Here is a 19,192-nt window from a genome sequence, read left to right on the forward strand (position 1 = left end):
CCAACATAATAGGGATACAGAAACACCGTGGCCCCTTTCTTTGAGATAACTCTGCACTAGTGCGAGCCGCAAATGCCACTTCCAGCTTAGCTGTGCAGAAGAAGAACAACAAGAAGAAGAAATATCTCGAAATATGTCCGTCAGGCCCCTTCCCTTGAGATAAATCTGCAAATATCTCGGAAACGAAGCGAGCTATGGCAAAATGTTAAGAGACCTTTTTTGTAGAGAATTAAGTTTCCTACTTTTTATGTTCTATGATATTTTTTGATCAGATGCGTAGTTCTCGAGATATATCAAGATATTTAAAAGTTCCGAAGCCGCACCAACATAATAGAGATACAGAAACACCGTGGCCCCTTTCTTTGAGATAACTCTGCACTATTGCGAGCTGCAAATGCCACTTCCAGCTTAGCTGTGCAGAGGAAGAACAACAAGAAGAAGAAATATCTCGAAATATGTCCGTCAGGCCAGTTCCTTTGAGCTGAATCTGCAAATATCTCGGAAACGAAGCGAGCGATGGCAAAATCTTAAGAGACGTTTTTTGTAAAGAATTATGTTTCCTACAATTTATGTTCTATGATATTTTTTGATCAGAAGCGTAGTTTTCGAGATATATCGAGATATTTAAAAGTTCCGAAGACGCACCAACATAATAGAGATACAGAAACACCGTGGCCCCTTTCTTTGAGATAACTGTGCACTAGTGCGAGCCGCAAATGCCACTTCCAGCTTAGCTGTGCAGAAGAAGAACAACAAGAAGAAGAAATATCTCGAAATATGTCCGTTAGGCCCCTTCCCTTGAGATAAATCTGCAAATATCTCGGAAACGAAGCGAGCTATGGCAAAATGTTAAGAGACCTTTTTTGTAGAGAATTAAGTTTCCTACTTTTTATGTTCTATGATATTTTTTGATCAGATGCGTAGTTCTCGAGATATATCAAGATATTTAAAAGTTCCGAAGCCGCACCAACATAATAGAGATACAGAAACACCGTGGCCCCTTTCTTTGAGATAACTCTGCACTATTGCGAGCTGCAAATGCCACTTCCAGCTTAGCTGTGCAGAGGAAGAACAACAAGAAGAAGAAATATCTCGAAATATGTCCGTCAGGCCAGTTCCTTTGAGCTGAATCTGCAAATATCTCGGAAACGAAGCGAGCGATGGCAAAATGTTAAGAGACGTTTTTTGTAAAGAATTATGTTTCCTACAATTTATGTTCTATGATATTTTTTGATCAGAAGCGTAGTTTTCGAGATATATCGAGATATTTAAAAGTTCCGAAGACGCACCAACATAATAGAGATACAGAAACACCGTGGCCCCTTTCTTTGAGATAACTGTGCACTAGTGCGAGCCGCAAATGCCACTTCCAGCTTAGCTGTGCAGAAGAAGAACAACAAGAAGAAGAAATATCTCGAAATATGTCCGTCAGGCCCCTTCCCTTGAGATAAATCTGCAAATATCTCGGAAACGAAGCGAGCTATGGCAAAATGTTAAGAGACCTTTTTTGTAGAGAATTAAGTTTCCTACTTTTTATGTTCTATGATATTTTTTGATCAGATGCGTAGTTCTCGAGATATATCAAGATATTTAAAAGTTCCGAAGCCGCACCAACATAATAGAGATACAGAAACACCGTGGCCCCGTTCTTTGAGATAACTCTGCACTATTGCGAGCTGCAAATGCCACTTCCAGCTTAGCTGTGCAGAGGAAGAACAACAAGAAGAAGAAATATCTCGAAATATGTCCGTCAGGCCAGTTCCTTTGAGCTGAATCTGCAAATATCTCGGAAACGAAGCGAGCTATGGCAAAATGTTAAGAGACGTTTTTTGTAGAGAATTATGTTTCCTACAATTTATGTTCTATGATATTTTTTGATCCGAAGCGTAGTTTTCGAGATATATCGAGATATTTAAAAGTTCCGAAGCCGCACCAACATAATAGGGATACAGAAACACCGTGGCCCCTTTCTTTGAGATAACTCTGCACTAGTGCGAGCCGCAAATGCCACTTCCAGCTTAGCTGTGCAGAAGAAGAACAACAAGAAGAAGAAATATCTCGAAATATGTCCGTCAGGCCCCTTCCCTTGAGATAAATCTGCAAATATCTCGGAAACGAAGAAAGCTATGGCAAAATGTTAAGAGACCTTTTTTGTAGAGAATTAAGTTTCCTACAATTTATGTTCTATGATATTTTTTGATCAGAAGCGTAGTTTTCGAGATATGTCGAGATATTTAAAAGTTCCGAAGCCGCACCAACATAATAGGGATACAGAAACACCGTGGCCCCTTTCTTTGAGATAACTCTGCACTAGTGCGAGCCGCAAATGCCACTTCCAGCTTAGCTGTGCAGAAGAAGAACAACAAGAAGAAGAAATATCTCGAAATATGTCCGTCAGGCCCCTTCCCTTGAGATAAATCTGCAAATATCTCGGAAACGAAGCGAGCTATGGCAAAATGTTAAGAGACCTTTTTTGTAGAGAATTAAGTTTCCTACTTTTTATGTTCTATGATATTTTTTGATCAGATGCGTAGTTCTCGAGATATATCAAGATATTTAAAAGTTCCGAAGCCGCACCAACATAATAGAGATACAGAAACACCGTGGCCCCGTTCTTTGAGATAACTCTGCACTATTGCGAGCTGCAAATGCCACTTCCAGCTTAGCTGTGCAGAGGAAGAACAACAAGAAGAAGAAATATCTCGAAATATGTCCGTCAGGCCAGTTCCTTTGAGCTGAATCTGCAAATATCTCGGAAACGAAGCGAGCTATGGCAAAATGTTAAGAGACGTTTTTTGTAGAGAATTATGTTTCCTACAATTTATGTTCTATGATATTTTTTGATCCGAAGCGTAGTTTTCGAGATATATCGAGATATTTAAAAGTTCCGAAGCCGCACCAACATAATAGGGATACAGAAACACCGTGGCCCCTTTCTTTGAGATAACTCTGCACTAGTGCGAGCCGCAAATGCCACTTCCAGCTTAGCTGTGCAGAAGAAGAACAACAAGAAGAAGAAATATCTCGAAATATGTCCGTCAGGCCCCTTCCCTTGAGATAAATCTGCAAATATCTCGGAAACGAAGCGAGCTATGGCAAAATGTTAAGAGACCTTTTTTGTAGAGAATTAAGTTTCCTACTTTTTATGTTCTATGATATTTTTTGATCAGATGCGTAGTTCTCGAGATATATCAAGATATTTAAAAGTTCCGAAGCCGCACCAACATAATAGAGATACAGAAACACCGTGGCCCCTTTCTTTGAGATAACTCTGCACGATTGCGAGCTGGAAATGCCACTTCCAGTTTAGCTGTGCAGAAGAAGAACAACAAGAAGAAGAAATATCTCGAAATATGTCCGTCAGGACCCTTCCCTTGAGATATATCTGCAAATATCTCGGAAACAAAGCGAGCTATGGCAAAATGTTAAGAGACGTTTTTTATGGAGAATTATGTTTCCTACAATTTATGTTCTATGATATTTTTTGATCAGAAGCGTAGTTTTCGAGATATATCGAGATCTTTAAAAGTTCCGAAGCCGCACCAACATAATAGAGATACAGAAACACCGTGGCCCCTTTCTTTGAGATAACTCTGCACTATTGCGAGCTGTAAATGCCACTTCCAGCTTAGCTGTGCAGAAGAAGAATAACAAGAAGAAGAAATATCTCGAAATATGTCCGTCAGGCCCCTTCCCTTGAGATATATCTGCAAATATCTCGGAAACGAAGCGAGCTATGGCAAAATGTTAAGAGACCTTTTTTGTAGAGAATTAAGTTTCCTACTTTCTATGTTCTATGATATTTTTTGATCAGATGCGTAGTTCTCGAGATATATCAAGATATTTAAAAGTTCCGAAGCCGCACCAACATAATAGAGATACAGAAACACCGTGGCCCCTTTCTTTGAGATAACTCTGCACTATTGCGAGCTGCAAATGCCACTTCCAGCTTAGCTGTGCAGAAGAAGAACAACAAGAAGAAGAAATATCTCGAAATATGTCCGTCAGGCCCCTTCCCTTGAGATATATCTGCAAATATCTCGGAAACGAAGCGAGCTATGGCAAAATGTGAAGAGACCTTTTTTGTAGAGAATTATGTTTTCTACAATTTATGTTCTATGATATTTTTTGATCAGAAGCGTAGTTTTCGAGATATATCGAGATATTTAAAAGTTCCGAAGCCGCACCAACATAATAGAGATACAGAAACACCGTGGCCCCTTTCTTTGAGATAACTCTGCACTATTGCGACCTGCAAATGCCACTTCCAGCTCAGCTGTGCAGAAGAAGAACAACAAGAAGAAGAAATATCTCGAAATATGTCCGTCAGGCCCCTTCCCTTGAGATAAATCTGCAAATATCTCGGAAACGAAGCGAGCTATGGCAAAATGTTAAGAGACCTTTTTTGTAGAGAATTAAGTTTCCTACTTTTTATGTTCTATGATATTTTTTGATCAGAAGCGTAGTTCTCGAGATATATCAAGATATTTAAAAGTTCCGAAGCCGCACCAACATAATAGAGATACAGAAACACCGTGGCCCCTTTCTTTGAGATAACTCTGCACTATTGCGACCTGCAAATGCCACTTCCAGCTCAGCTGTGCAGAAGAAGAACAACAAGAAGAAGAAATATCTCGAAATATGTCCGTCAGGCCCCTTCCCTTGAGATAAATCTGCAAATATCTCGGAAACGAAGCGAGCTATGGCAAAATGTTAAGAGACCTTTTTTGTAGAGAATTAAGTTTCCTACTTTTTATGTTCTATGATATTTTTTGATCAGATGCGTAGTTCTGGAGATATATCAAGATATTTAAAAGTTCCGAAACCGCACCAACATAATAGAGATACAGAAACACCGTGGCCCCTTTCTTTGAGATAACTCTGCACTATTGCGACCTGCAAATGCCACTTCCAGCTCAGCTGTGCAGAAGAAGAACAACAAGAAGAAGAAATATCTCGAAATATGTCCGTCAGGCCCCTTCCCTTGAGATAAATCTGCAAATATCTCGGAAACGAAGCGAGCTATGGCAAAATGTTAAGAGACCTTTTTTGTAGAGAATTAAGTTTCCTACTTTTTATGTTCTATGATATTTTTTGATCAGATGCGTAGTTCTGGAGATATATCAAGATATTTAATAGTTCCGAAACCGCACCAACATAATAGAGATACAGAAACACCGTGGCCCCTTTCTTTGAGATAACTCTGCACTATTGCGAGCTGCAAATGCCACTTCCAGCTTAGCTGTGCAGAGTAAGAACAACAAGAAGAAGAAGTATCTCGAAATATGTCCGTCAGGCCCGTTCCTTTGAGCTGAATCTGCAAATATCTCGGAAACGAAGCGAGCTATGGCAAAATGTTAAGATACGTTTTTTGCAGAGAATTATGTTTCCTACAATTTATGTTCTATGATATTTTTTGATCAGAAGCGTAGTTTTCGAGATATATCGAGATATTTAAAAGTTCCGAAGCCGCACCAACATAATAGAGATACAGAAACACCGTGGCCCCTTTCTTTGAGATAACTCTGCACTAGTGCGAGCCGCAAATGCCACTTCCAGCTTAGCTGTGCAGAAGAAGAACAACAAGAAGAAGAAATATCTCGAAATATGTCCGTCAGGCCCCTTCCCTTGAGATAAATCTGCAAATATCTCGGAAACGAAGCGAGCTATGGCAAAATGTTAAGAGACCTTTTTTGAAGAGAATTATGTTTCCTACAATTTATGTTCTATGATATTTTTTGATCAGAAGCGTAGTTTTCGAGATATATCGAGATATTTAAAAGTTCCGAAGCCGCACCAACATAATAGAGATACAGAAACACCGTGGCCCCTTTCTTTGAGATAACTCTGCACTATTGCGACCTGCAAATGCCACTTCCAGCTCAGCTGTGCAGAAGAAGAACAACAAGAAGAAGAAATATCTCGAAATATGTCCGTCAGGCCCCTTCCCTTGAGATAAATCTGCAAATATCTCGGAAACGAAGCGAGCTATGGCAAAATGTTAAGAGACCTTTTTTGTAGAGAATTAAGTTTCCTACTTTTTATGTTCTATGATATTTTTTGATCAGAAGCGTAGTTCTCGAGATATATCAAGATATTTAAAAGTTCCGAAGCCGCACCAACATAATAGAGATACAGAAACACCGTGGCCCCTTTCTTTGAGATAACTCTGCACTATTGCGACCTGCAAATGCCACTTCCAGCTCAGCTGTGCAGAAGAACAACAACAAGAAGAAGAAATATCTCGAAATATGTCCGTCAGGCCCCTTCCCTTGAGATAAATCTGCAAATATCTCGGAAACGAAGCGAGCTATGGCAAAATGTTAAGAGACCTTTTTTGTAGAGAATTAAGTTTCCTACTTTTTATGTTCTATGATATTTTTTGATCAGATGCGTAGTTCTCGAGATATATCAAGATATTTAAAAGTTCCGAAGCCGCACCAACATAATAGAGATACAGAAACACCGTGGCCCCTTTCTTTGAGATAACTCTGCACTATTGCGAGCTGCAAATGCCACTTCCAGCTTAGCTGTGCAGAGGAAGAACAACAAGAAGAAGAAGTATCTCGAAATATGTCCGTCAGGCCCGTTCCTTTGAGCTGAATCTGCAAATATCTCGGAAACGAAGCGAGCTATGGCAAAATGTTAAGATACGTTTTTTATAGAGAATTATGTTTCCTACTTTTTATGTTCTATGATATTTTTTGATCAGATGCGTAGTTCTCGAGATATATCAAGATATTTAAAAGTTCCGAAGCCGCACCAACATAATAGAGATACAGAAACACCGTGGCCCCGTTCTTTGAGATAACTCTGCACTATTGCGAGCTGCAAATGCCACTTCCAGCTTAGCTGTGCAGAGGAAGAACAACAAGAAGAAGAAATATCTCGAAATATGTCCGTCAGGCCCCTTCCCTTGAGATAAATCTGCAAATATCTCGGAAACGAAGCGAGCTATGGCAAAATGTTAAGAGACCTTTTTTGTAGAGAATTAAGTTTCCTACTTTTTATGTTCTATGATATTTTTTGATCAGATGCGTAGTTCTCGAGATATATCAAGATATTTAAAAGTTCCGAAGCCGCACCAACATAATAGAGATACAGAAACACCGTGGCCCCTTTCTTTGAGATAACTCTGCACGATTGCGAGCTGGAAATGCCACTTCCAGTTTAGCTGTGCAGAAGAACAACAACAAGAAGAAGAAATATCTCGAAATATGTCCGTCAGGCCCCTTCCCTTGAGATATATCTGCAAATATCTCGGAAACAAAGCGAGCTATGGCAAAATGTTAAGAGACGTTTTTTATGGAGAATTATGTTTCCTACAATTTATGTTCTATGATATTTTTTGATCAGAAGCGTCGTTTTCGAGATATATCGAGATCTTTAAAAGTTCCGAAGCCGCACCAACATAATAGAGATACAGAAACACCGTGGCCCCTTTCTTTGAGATAACTCTGCACTATTGCGAGCTGTAAATGCCACTTCCAGCTTAGCTGTGCAGAAGAAGAATAACAAGAAGAAGAAATATCTCGAAATATGTCCGTCAGGCCCCTTCCCTTGAGATATATCTGCAAATATCTCGGAAACGAAGCGAGCTATGGCAAAATGTTAAGAGACCTTTTTTGTAGAGAATTAAGTTTCCTACTTTCTATGTTCTATGATATTTTTTGATCAGATGCGTAGTTCTCGAGATATATCAAGATATTTAAAAGTTCCGAAGCCGCACCAACATAATAGAGATACAGAAACACCGTGGCCCCTTTCTTTGAGATAACTCTGCACTATTGCGAGCTGCAAATGCCACTTCCAGCTTAGCTGTGCAGAAGAAGAACAACAAGAAGAAGAAATATCTCGAAATATGTCCGTCAGGCCCCTTCCCTTGAGATATATCTGCAAATATCTCGGAAACGAAGCGAGCTATGGCAAAATGTTAAGAGACCTTTTTTGTAGAGAATTAAGTTTCCTACTTTTTATGTTCTATGATATTTTTTGATCAGAAGCGTAGTTCTCGAGATATATCAAGATATTTAAAAGTTCCGAAGCCGCACCAACATAATAGAGATACAGAAACACCGTGGCCCCTTTCTTTGAGATAACTCTGCACTATTGCGACCTGCAAATGCCACTTCCAGCTCAGCTGTGCAGAAGAAGAACAACAAGAAGAAGAAATATCTCGAAATATGTCCGTCAGGCCCCTTCCCTTGAGATAAATCTGCAAATATCTCGGAAACGAAGCGAGCTATGGCAAAATGTTAAGAGACCTTTTTTGTAGAGAATTAAGTTTCCTACTTTTTAAGTTCTATGATATTTTTTGATCAGATGCGTAGTTCTGGAGATATATCAAGATATTTAAAAGTTCCGAAACCGCACCAACATAATAGAGATACAGAAACACCGTGGCCCCTTTCTTTGAGATAACTCTGCACTATTGCGACCTGCAAATGCCACTTCCAGCTCAGCTGTGCAGAAGAAGAACAACAAGAAGAAGAAATATCTCGAAATATGTCCGTCAGGCCCCTTCCCTTGAGATAAATCTGCAAATATCTCGGGAACGAAGCGAGCTATGGCAAAATGTTAAGAGACCTTTTTTGTAGAGAATTAAGTTTCCTACTTTTTATGTTCTATGATATTTTTTGATCAGATGCGTAGTTCTGGAGATATATCAAGATATTTAAAAGTTCCGAAACCGCACCAACATAATAGAGATACAGAAACACCGTGGCCCCTTTCTTTGAGATAACTCTGCACTATTGCGAGCTGCAAATGCCACTTCCAGCTTAGCTGTGCAGAGTAAGAACAACAAGAAGAAGAAGTATCTCGAAATATGTCCGTCAGGCCCGTTCCTTTGAGCTGAATCTGCAAATATCTCGGAAACGAAGCGAGCTATGGCAAAATGTTAAGATACGTTTTTTGTAGAGAATTATGTTTCCTACAATTTATGTTCTATGATATTTTTTGATCAGAAGCATAGTTTTCGAGATATATCGAGATATTTAAAAGTTCCGAAGCCGCACCAACATAATAGAGATACAGAAACACCGTGGCCCCTTTCTTTGAGATAACTCTGCACTATTGCGACCTGCAAATGCCACTTCCAGCTCAGCTGTGCAGAAGAAGAACAACAAGAAGATGAAATATCTCGAAATATGTCCGTCAGGCCCCTTCCCTTGAGATAAATCTGCAAATATCTCGGAAACGAAGCGAGCTATGGCAAAATGTTAAGAGACCTTTTTTGTAGAGAATTAAGTTTCCTACTTTTTATGTTCTATGATATTTTTTGATCAGATGCGTAGTTCTGGAGATATATCAAGATATTTAAAAGTTCCGAAACCGCACCAACATAATAGAGATACAGAAACACCGTGGCCCCTTTCTTTGAGATAACTCTGCACTATTGCGAGCTGCAAATGCCACTTCCAGCTTAGCTGTGCAGAGTAAGAACAACAAGAAGAAGAAGTATCTCGAAATATGTCCGTCAGGCCCGTTCCTTTGAGCTGAATCTGCAAATATCTCGGAAACGAAGCGAGCTATGGCAAAATGTTAAGATACGTTTTTTGTAGAGAATTATGTTTCCTACAATTTATGTTCTATGATATTTTTTGATCAGAAGCGTAGTTTTCGAGATATATCGAGATATTTAAAAGTTCCGAAGCCGCACCAACATAATAGAGATACAGAAACACCGTGGCCCCTTTCTTTGAGATAACTCTGCACTAGTGCGAGCCGCAAATGCCACTTCCAGCTCAGCTGTGCAGAAGAAGAACAACAAGAAGAAGAAATATCTCGAAATATGTCCGTCAGGCCCCTTCCCTTGAGATAAATCTGCAAATATCTCGGAAACGAAGCGAGCTATGGCAAAATGTTAAGAGACCTTTTTTGTAGAGAATTAAGTTTCCTACTTTTTATGTTCTATGATATTTTTTGATCAGAAGCGTAGTTCTCGAGATATATCAAGATATTTAAAAGTTCCGAAGCCGCACCAACATAATAGAGATACAGAAACACCGTGGCCCCTTTCTTTGAGATAACTCTGCACTATTGCGACCTGCAAATGCCACTTCCAGCTCAGCTGTGCAGAAGAAGAACAACAAGAAGAAGAAATATCTCGAAATATGTCCGTCAGGCCCCTTCCCTTGAGATATATCTGCAAATATCTCGGAAACAAAGCGAGCTATGGCAAAATGTTAAGAGACGTTTTTTATGGAGAATTATGTTTCCTACAATTTATGTTCTATGATATTTTTTGATCAGAAGCGTAGTTTTCGAGATATATCGAGATCTTTAAAAGTTCCGAAGCCGCACCAACATAATAGAGATACAGAAACACCGTGGCCCCTTTCTTTGAGATAACTCTGCACTATTGCGAGCTGCAAATGCCACTTCCAGCTTAGCTGTGCAGAAGAAGAATAACAAGAAGAAGAAATATCTCGAAATATGTCCGTCAGGCCCCTTCCCTTGAGATATATCTGCAAATATCTCGGAAACGAAGCGAGCTATGGCAAAATGTTAAGAGACCTTTTTTGTAGAGAATTAAGTTTCCTACTTTCTATGTTCTATGATATTTTTTGATCAGATGCGTAGTTCTCGAGATATATCAAGATATTTAAAAGTTCCGAAGCCGCACCAACATAATAGAGATACAGAAACACCGTGGCCCCTTTCTTTGAGATAACTCTGCACTATTGCGAGCTGCAAATGCCACTTCCAGCTTAGCTGTGCAGAAGAAGAACAACAAGAAGAAGAAATATCTCGAAATATGTCCGTCAGGCCCCTTCCCTTGAGATATATCTGCAAATATCTCGGAAACGAAGCGAGCTATGGCAAAATGTGAAGAGACCTTTTTTGTAGAGAATTATGTTTCCTACAATTTATGTTCTATGATATTTTTTGATCAGAAGCGTAGTTTTCGAGATATATCGAGATATTTAAAAGTTCCGAAGCCGCACCAACATAATAGAGATACAGAAACACCGTGGCCCCTTTCTTTGAGATAACTCTGCACTAGTGCGAGCCGCAAATGCCACTTCCAGCTTAGCTGTGCAGAAGAAGAACAACAAGAAGAAGAAATATCTCGAAATATGTCCGTCAGGCCCCTTCCCTTGAGATAAATCTGCAAATATCTCGGAAACGAAGCGAGCTATGGCAAAATGTTAAGAGACCTTTTTTGTAGAGAATTAAGTTTCCTACTTTTTATGTTCTATGATATTTTTTGATCAGATGCGTAGTTCTGGAGATATATCAAGATATTTAAAAGTTCCGAAACCGCACCAACATAATAGAGATACAGAAACACCGTGGCCCCTTTCTTTGAGATAACTCTGCACTATTGCGAGCTGCAAATGCCACTTCCAGCTTAGCTGTGCAGAGTAAGAACAACAAGAAGAAGAAGTATCTCGAAATATGTCCGTCAGGCCCGTTCCTTTGAGCTGAATCTGCAAATATCTCGGAAACGAAGCGAGCTATGGCAAAATGTTAAGATACGTTTTTTGTAGAGAATTATGTTTCCTACAATTTATGTTCTATGATATTTTTTGATCAGAAGCGTAGTTTTCGAGATATATCGAGATATTTAAAAGTTCCGAAGCCGCACCAACATAATAGAGATACAGAAACACCGTGGCCCCTTTCTTTGAGATAACTCTGCACTAGTGCGAGCCGCAAATGCCACTTCCAGCTTAGCTGTGCAGAAGAAGAACAACAAGAAGAAGAAATATCTCGAAATATGTCCGTCAGGCCCCTTCCCTTGAGATAAATCTGCAAATATCTCGGAAACGAAGCGAGCTATGGCAAAATGTTAAGAGACCTTTTTTGTAGAGAATTATGTTTCCTACAATTTATGTTCTATAATATTTTTTGATCAGAAGCGTAGTTTTCGAGATATATCGAGATATTTAAAAGTTCCGAAGCCGCACCAACATAATAGAGATACAGAAACACCGTGGCCCCTTTCTTTGAGATAACTCTACACTATTGCGACCTGCAAATGCCACTTCCAGCTCAGCTGTGCAGAAGAAGAACAACAAGAAGAAGAAATATCTCGAAATATGTCCGTCAGGCCCCTTCCCTTGAGATAAATCTGCAAATATCTCGGAAACGAAGCGAGCTATGGCAAAATGTTAAGAGACCTTTTTTGTAGAGAATTAAGTTTCCTACTTTTTATGTTCTATGATATTTTTTGATCAGAAGCGTAGTTCTCGAGATATATCAAGATATTTAAAAGTTCCGAAGCCGCACCAACATAATAGAGATACAGAAACACCGTGGCCCCTTTCTTTGAGATAACTCTGCACTATTGCGACCTGCAAATGCCACTTCCAGCTCAGCTGTGCAGAAGAAGAACAACAAGAAGAAGAAATATCTCGAAATATGTCCGTCAGGCCCCTTCCCTTGAGATATATCTGCAAATATCTCGGAAACGAAGCGAGCTATGGCAAAATGTTAAGAGACCTTTTTTGTAGAGAATTAAGTTTCCTACTTTTTATGTTCTATGATATTTTTTGATCAGATGCGTAGTTCTGGAGATATATCAAGATATTTAAAAGTTCCGAAACCGCACCAACATAATAGAGATACAGAAACACCGTGGCCCCTTTCTTTGAGATAACTCTGCACTATTGCGAGCTGCAAATGCCACTTCCAGCTTAGCTGTGCAGAGTAAGAACAACAAGAAGAAGAAGTATCTCGAAATATGTCCGTCAGGCCCGTTCCTTTGAGCTGAATCTGCAAATATCTCGGAAACGAAGCGAGCTATGGCAAAATGTTAAGATACGTTTTTTGTAGAGAATTATGTTTCCTACAATTTATGTTCTATGATATTTTTTGATCAGAAGCGTAGTTTTCGAGATATATCGAGATATTTAAAAGTTCCGAAGCCGCACCAACATAATAGAGATACAGAAACACCGTGGCCCCTTTCTTTGAGATAACTCTGCACTAGTGCGAGCCGCAAATGCCACTTCCAGCTTAGCTGTGCAGAAGAAGAACAACAAGAAGAAGAAATATCTCGAAATATGTCCGTCAGGCCCCTTCCCTTGAGATAAATCTGCAAATATCTCGGAAACGAAGCGAGCTATGGCAAAATGTTAAGAGACCTTTTTTGTAGAGAATTAAGTTTCCTACTTTTTATGTTCTATGATATTTTTTGATCAGAAGCGTAGTTCTCGAGATATATCAAGATATTTAAAAGTTCCGAAGCCGCACCAACATAATAGAGATACAGAAACACCGTGGCCCCTTTCTTTGAGATAACTCTGCACTATTGCGACCTGCAAATGCCACTTCCAGCTCAGCTGTGCAGAAGAAGAACAACAAGAAGAAGAAATATCTCGAAATATGTCCGTCAGGCCCCTTCCCTTGAGATAAATCTGCAAATATCTCGGAAACGAAGCGAGCTATGGCAAAATGTTAAGAGACCTTTTTTGTAGAGAATTAAGTTTCCTACTTTTTATGTTCTATGATATTTTTTGATCAGATGCGTAGTTCTCGAGATATATCAAGATATTTAAAAGTTCCGAAGCCGCACCAACATAATAGAGATACAGAAACACCGTGGCCCCTTTCTTTGAGATAACTCTGCACGATTGCGAGCTGGAAATGCCACTTCCAGTTTAGCTGTGCAGAAGAAGAACAACAAGAAGAAGAAATATCTCGAAATATGTCCGTCAGGCCCCTTCCCTTGAGATATATCTGCAAATATCTCGGAAACAAAGCGAGCTATGGCAAAATGTTAAGAGACGTTTTTTATGGAGAATTATGTTTCCTACAATTTATGTTCTATGATATTTTTTGATCAGAAGCGTAGTTTTCGAGATATATCGAGATCTTTAAAAGTTCCGAAGCCGCACCAACATAATAGAGATACAGAAACACCGTGGCCCCTTTCTTTGAGATAACTCTGCACTATTGCGAGCTGTAAATGCCACTTCCAGCTTAGCTGTGCAGAAGAAGAATAACAAGAAGAAGAAATATCTCGAAATATGTCCGTCAGGCCCCTTCCCTTGAGATATATCTGCAAATATCTCGGAAACGAAGCGAGCTATGGCAAAATGTTAAGAGACCTTTTTTGTAGAGAATTAAGTTTCCTACTTTCTATGTTCTATGATATTTTTTGATCAGATGCGTAGTTCTCGAGATATATCAAGATATTTAAAAGTTCCGAAGCCGCACCAACATAATAGAGATACAGAAACACCGTGGCCCCTTTCTTTGAGATAACTCTGCACTATTGCGAGCTGCAAATGCCACTTCCAGCTTAGCTGTGCAGAAGAAGAACAACAAGAAGAAGAAATATCTCGAAATATGTCCGTCAGGCCCCTTCCCTTGAGATATATCTGCAAATATCTCGGAAACGAAGCGAGCTATGGCAAAATGTGAAGAGACCTTTTTTGTAGAGAATTATGTTTCCTACAATTTATGTTCTATGATATTTTTTGATCAGAAGCGTAGTTTTCGAGATATATCGAGATATTTAAAAGTTCCGAAGCCGCACCAACATAATAGAGATACAGAAACACCGTGGCCCCTTTCTTTGAGATAACTCTGCACTAGTGCGAGCCGCAAATGCCACTTCCAGCTTAGCTGTGCAGAAGAAGAACAACAAGAAGAAGAAATATCTCGAAATATGTCCGGCAGGCCCCTTCCCTTGAGATAAATCTGCAAATATCTCGGAAACGAAGCGAGCTATGGCAAAATGTTAAGAGACCTTTTTTGTAGAGAATTAAGTTTCCTACTTTTTATGTTCTATGATATTTTTTGATCAGATGCGTAGTTCTGGAGATATATCAAGATATTTAAAAGTTCCGAAACCGCACCAACATAATAGAGATACAGAAACACCGTGGCCCCTTTCTTTGAGATAACTCTGCACTATTGCGAGCTGCAAATGCCACTTCCAGCTTAGCTGTGCAGAGTAAGAACAACAAGAAGAAGAAGTATCTCGAAATATGTCCGTCAGGCCCGTTCCTTTGAGCTGAATCTGCAAATATCTCGGAAACGAAGCGAGCTATGGCAAAATGTTAAGATACGTTTTTTGTAGAGAATTATGTTTCCTACAATTTATGTTCTATGATATTTTTTGATCAGAAGCGTAGTTTTCGAGATATATCGAGATATTTAAAAGTTCCGAAGCCGCACCAACATAATAGAGATACAGAAACACCGTGGCCCCTTTCTTTGAGATAACTCTGCACTAGTGCGAGCCGCAAATGCCACTTCCAGCTTAGCTGTGCAGAAGAAGAACAACAAGAAGAAGAAATATCTCGAAATATGTCCGTCAGGCCCCTTCCCTTGAGATAAATCTGCAAATATCTCGGAAACGAAGCGAGCTATGGCAAAATGTTAAGAGACCTTTTTTGTAGAGAATTATGTTTCCTACAATTTATGTTCTATAATATTTTTTGATCAGAAGCGTAGTTTTCGAGATATATCGAGATATTTAAAAGTTCCGAAGCCGCACCAACATAATAGAGATACAGAAACACCGTGGCCCCTTTCTTTGAGATAACTCTGCACTATTGCGAGCTGCAAATGCCACTTCCAGCTTAGCTGTGCAGAAGAAGAACAACAAGAAGAAGAAATATCTCGAAATATGTCCGTCAGGCCCCTTCCCTTGAGATATATCTGCAAATATCTCGGAAACGAAGCGAGCTATGGCAAAATGTGAAGAGACCTTTTTTGTAGAGAATTATGTTTTCTACAATTTATGTTCTATGATATTTTTTGATCAGAAGCGTAGTTTTCGAGATATATCGAGATATTTAAAAGTTCCGAAGCCGCACCAACATAATAGAGATACAGAAACACCGTGGCCCCTTTCTTTGAGATAACTCTGCACTATTGCGACCTGCAAATGCCACTTCCAGCTCAGCTGTGCAGAAGAAGAACAACAAGAAGAAGAAATATCTCGAAATATGTCCGTCAGGCCCCTTCCCTTGAGATAAATCTGCAAATATCTCGGAAACGAAGCGAGCTATGGCAAAATGTTAAGAGACCTTTTTTGTAGAGAATTAAGTTTCCTACTTTTTATGTTCTATGATATTTTTTGATCAGAAGCGTAGTTCTCGAGATATATCAAGATATTTAAAAGTTCCGAAGCCGCACCAACATAATAGAGATACAGAAACACCGTGGCCCCTTTCTTTGAGATAACTCTGCACTATTGCGACCTGCAAATGCCACTTCCAGCTCAGCTGTGCAGAAGAAGAACAACAAGAAGAAGAAATATCTCGAAATATGTCCGTCAGGCCCCTTCCCTTGAGATAAATCTGCAAATATCTCGGAAACGAAGCGAGCTATGGCAAAATGTTAAGAGACCTTTTTTGTAGAGAATTAAGTTTCCTACTTTTTATGTTCTATGATATTTTTTGATCAGATGCGTAGTTCTGGAGATATATCAAGATATTTAAAAGTTCCGAAACCGCACCAACATAATAGAGATACAGAAACACCGTGGCCCCTTTCTTTGAGATAACTCTGCACTATTGCGAGCTGCAAATGCCACTTCCAGCTTAGCTGTGCAGAGTAAGAACAACAAGAAGAAGAAGTATCTCGAAATATGTCCGTCAGGCCCGTTCCTTTGAGCTGAATCTGCAAATATCTCGGAAACGAAGCGAGCTATGGCAAAATGTTAAGATACGTTTTTTGTAGAGAATTATGTTTCCTACAATTTATGTTCTATGATATTTTTTGATCAGAAGCGTAGTTTTCGAGATATATCGAGATATTTAAAAGTTCCGAAGCCGCACCAACATAATAGAGATACAGAAACACCGTGGCCCCTTTCTTTGAGATAACTCTGCACTAGTGCGAGCCGCAAATGCCACTTCCAGCTTAGCTGTGCAGAAGAAGAACAACAAGAAGAAGAAATATCTCGAAATATGTCCGTCAGGCCCCTTCCCTTGAGATAAATCTGCAAATATCTCGGAAACGAAGCGAGCTATGGCAAAATGTTAAGAGACCTTTTTTGTAGAGAATTATGTTTCCTACAATTTATGTTCTATGATATTTTTTGATCAGAAGCGTAGTTTTCGAGATATATCGAGATATTTAAAAGTTCCGAAGCCGCACCAACATAATAGAGATACAGAAACACCGTGGCCCCTTTCTTTGAGATAACTCTGCACTATTGCGACCTGCAAATGCCACTTCCAGCTCAGCTGTGCAGAAGAAGAACAACAAGAAGAAGAAATATCTCGAAATATGTCCGTCAGGCCCCTTCCCTTGAGATAAATCTGCAAATATCTCGGAAACGAAGCGAGCTATGGCAAAATGTTAAGAGACCTTTTTTGTAGAGAATTATGTTTCCTACAATTTATGTTCTATGATATTTTTTGATCAGAAGCGTAGTTTTCGAGATATATCGAGATATTTAAAAGTTCCGAAGCCGCACCAACATAATAGAGATACAGAAACACCGTGGCCCCTTTCTTCGAGATAACTCTGCACTAGTGAGAGCCGCAAATGCCACTTCCAGCTTAGCTGTGCAGAAGAAGAACAACAAGAAGAAGAAGTATCTCGAAATATGTCCGTCAGGCCCGTTCCTTTGAGCTGAATCTGCAAATATCTCGGAAACGAAGCGAGCTATGGCAAAATGTTAAGATACGTTTTTTGTAGAGAATTATGTTTCCTACAATTTATGTTCTATGATATTTTTTGATCAGAAGCGTAGTTTTCGAGATATATCGAGATATTTAAAAGTTCCGAAGCCGCACCAACATAATAGAGATACAGAAACACCGTGGCCCCTTTCTTTGAGATAACTCTGCACTATTGCGAGCTGTAAATGCCACTTCCAGCTTAGCTGTGCAGAAGAAGAACAACAAGAAGAAGAAATATCTCGAAATATGTCCGTCAGGCCCCTTCCCTTGAGATATATCTGCAAATATCTCGGAAACGAAGCGAGCTATGGCAAAATGTTAAGAGACCTTTTTTGTAGAGAATTAAGTTTCCTACTTTTTATGTTCTATGATATTTTTTGATCAGATGCGTAGTTCTCGAGATATATCAAGATATTTAAAAGTTCCGAAACCGCACCAACATAATAGAGATACAGAAACACCGTGGCCCCTTTCTTTGAGACAACTCTGCACTATTGCGAGCTGCAAATGCCACTTCCAGCTTAGCTGTGCAGAGTAAGAACAACAAGAAGAAGAAGTATCTCGAAATATGTCCGTCAGGCCCGTTCCTTTGAGCTGAATCTGCAAATATCTCGGAAACGAAGCGAGCTATGGCAAAATGTTAAGATACGTTTTTTGTAGAGAATTATGTTTCCTACAATTTATGTTCTATGATATTTTTTGATCAGAAGCGTAGTTTTCGAGATATATCGAGATATTTAAAAGTTCCGAAGCCGCACCAACATAATAGAGATACAGAAACACCGTGGCCCCTTTCTTTGAGATAACTCTGCACTATTGCGAGCTGGAAATGCCACTTCCAGTTTAGCTGTGCAGAAGAAGAACAATAAGAAGAAGAAATATCTCGAAATATGTCCGTTAGGCCCCTTCCCTTGAGATAAATCTGCAAATATCTCGGAAACGAAGCGAGCTATGGCAAAATGTTAAGAGACCTTTTTTGTAGAGAATTATGTTTCCTACAATTTATGTTCTATGATATTTTTTGATCAGAAGCGTAGTTTTCGAGATATATCGAGATATTTAAAAGTTCCGAAGCCGCACCAACATAATAGAGATACAGAAACACCGTGGCCCCTTTCTTTGAGATAACTCTGCACTATTGCGACCTGCAAATGCCACTTCCAGCTCAGCTGTGCAGAAGAAGAACAACAAGAAGAAGAAATATCTCGAAATATATCCGTCAGGCCCCTTCCCTTGAGATAAATCTGCAAATATCTCGGAAACGAAGCGAGCTATGGCAAAATGTTAAGAGACATTTTTTGTAGAGAATTAAGTTTCCTACTTTTTATGTTCTATGATATTTTTTGATCAGATGCGAAGTTCTCGAGATATATCAAGATATTTAAAAGTTCCGAAGCCGCACCAACATAATAGAGATACAGAAACACCGTGGCCCCTTTCTTTGAGATAACTCTGCACTATTGCGAGCTGTAAATGCCACTTCCAGCTTAGCTGTGCAGAAGAAGAACAACAAGAAGAAGAAATATCTTGAAATATGTCCGTCAGGCCCCTTCCCTTGAGATAAATCTGCAAATATCTCGGAAACGAAGCGAGCT

Source organism: Osmia lignaria, unplaced genomic scaffold, assembly GCF_051020975.1.
Source record: "Osmia lignaria lignaria isolate PbOS001 unplaced genomic scaffold, iyOsmLign1 scaffold0002, whole genome shotgun sequence".
NCBI classification, from domain to species: Eukaryota; Metazoa; Arthropoda; class Insecta; order Hymenoptera; family Megachilidae; genus Osmia; species Osmia lignaria.